Below are 2,139 nucleotides of genomic sequence, written 5' to 3'. Positions count from 1 at the left end.
AATATAGCTAAAGACTTGCCCTACACAAAATCTACTCGAATGAATAATATGAACCAACCACCGAATATAAAGCGCTTAACAAGAACACACAAGAACACGCGATATAACCCGAGGTTCGGCAACCACCACAAAGGTGTCCTACTCCTCGTTGAGGAACCCACAAAGGGCCAGGTCTTTTCCAACCCTAATCCTCCACAAGCCGACCACAAAGGTCAAGACAATCTTTTCTCAAATCAGCTCAAAGAGCGGGTGATACAAACTTCTTGGGGTCATCCACAAATTTGGAGACTCCCAAGCAACCTCTAACCGTCAAGGAACACGAGGTTCCAAGAGTAACAAATCCGCACAAGGTTAAGTTTGCAACGAGCTCAAGAACAAAGAAAATGGGAGAATCGAGATGAAATTGACAGCGTGTTCGATCGAGTTCACCTCACACCAAGGGTCCTTCAAATGATTGAAGGAGATGTGATTGCGGGTGTGAAAGGTGAAATGAATGCGCTTGTTTGAAGGTTGGTCAGCCAAGAATTCGTGGGAGAGGCAGGAGTAAATGAGAGAGAGAGTGTGAGGGGGTATATAAAGGATCCCCCAAAAGCTGGCAGCCGTTGGGAGAAAAGAAGTAAAAACCGGTTGAACCGGTTTTCAGACCGGTTGAACCTGTTTCTACCAGGGGGATCCCGGTCCACTGACCTACTCAGCCGGAGACTCGACCGGTTTCAAAACCGGCTGAGTAAGGAAAAATTCCGGTTGAACTGGTTTTCAAAAAAGATCTGCAGCGACTTTTCTGACAGCTCTGACTGTCAGACATGTCAGAGCAGAGATGGCAGAGGAACAGTCCCAAAACCGGTTGAACCGTTTTAGGACCGGTTGAACCGGTTTTCAGGGCTGAAACCAAATTTTGAGTATTTTGAAGAGAACAAAAGTGGAGTCTTTGTGGGAAGTAAAATTTGTTTTTCTCAAGGGCATTCATGATCTGGAAAAATGTTCTCCAAGATGTTTTCAAAGGATTTTGAACTTGGCTCATTGCACAACTTACTTAACCGTCGTGGATCCCTCTTAATTGCACGGCGATTCCTATGACTCAAGAATTATAAATTTAGCACCGCCGTTGTTTCTAAGCACTTGGAGTACACCATTTGATGTGGAATTTTAAATCCGCTGTGCTTTCTACTTTTATGCTCGTAAGATCTGTGCTTCTCATGTCTGTAGAATTACTATGTATATGCTAGGAGCAAACTTGTTAGAATCTCAGTTTGTTTTGTCATTAAGCACCAAAACCCCTAATTAGGGTTGATTGCACTTACAATCTCCCCCTTTTTGGTGATTGATGCCAAAACAAACTGGAGTAGAAATAAAAAATTAAAAGTTACAAGTACTTGCGAGATAAAATCCTTTGTGTATGTGTAGCTCCCCCTAAATATGTGCATGAGTTTTGCGACATTAACATTGACTTGATATGTCAATTTGCAACATATTTAGAGAGAGAGAACAATCAACACCATACACAAAACAATGAGGAATGAAACATAATTAGATAGAAAGAGTAAAAATTACACATTCAAGCTCATTATTGCATAGCATATGATATGAAAAATTACTACTGCTATTACAACAATGATAACTCATCTCATCACATCATAAAAATGTTTATGGCTTCAGAGCCATGCATGCATCATACGATAGACCAAATAGTTATTACAAACCGATTGTTCATTACAAAAATAGAAGGTACTGCCAGTCTAATAAACCTTCTCTTCCTTTTTGGCAACAAGAACCAAAAAGAGAGAGAGATGCCAATCCAAAGATCACCAGTTGGGAGGAGGCTGATGAGGAGCAAAGAGGTGGTGTGCCAGGTGAGAGGCAAAGTGTTCTTCCCCAGACTGATCCGGGGGAGGAGCACTGCCAGAAGGATCCTGGGGCGGAGGGTGAGAGGACGATTGGCCCGGATCCCCGTGATAGGGAGGCGGGACAAACTGTTCACGATCATCAAAATAAGCTTCTTCTTCTTCATCGTCGTTGTCTGCCGTCATAAATGGCACCCCGTAGGCCTGCTGGTGCCACTCGTTGATCTCCGGGGGAGGAGGATGGAGAGGCACGTCAGGCGAGCAGGGGGCGAAGGGAACACCCATAGAGGAGGCTTGA

This window comes from Zea mays, chromosome 1, assembly GCF_902167145.1.
Source record: "Zea mays cultivar B73 chromosome 1, Zm-B73-REFERENCE-NAM-5.0, whole genome shotgun sequence".
Classification (NCBI taxonomy): domain Eukaryota; kingdom Viridiplantae; phylum Streptophyta; class Magnoliopsida; order Poales; family Poaceae; genus Zea; species Zea mays.
The sequence above is the reverse complement of the archived record's forward strand: the minus strand, read 5'-3'. Positions refer to the sequence as shown.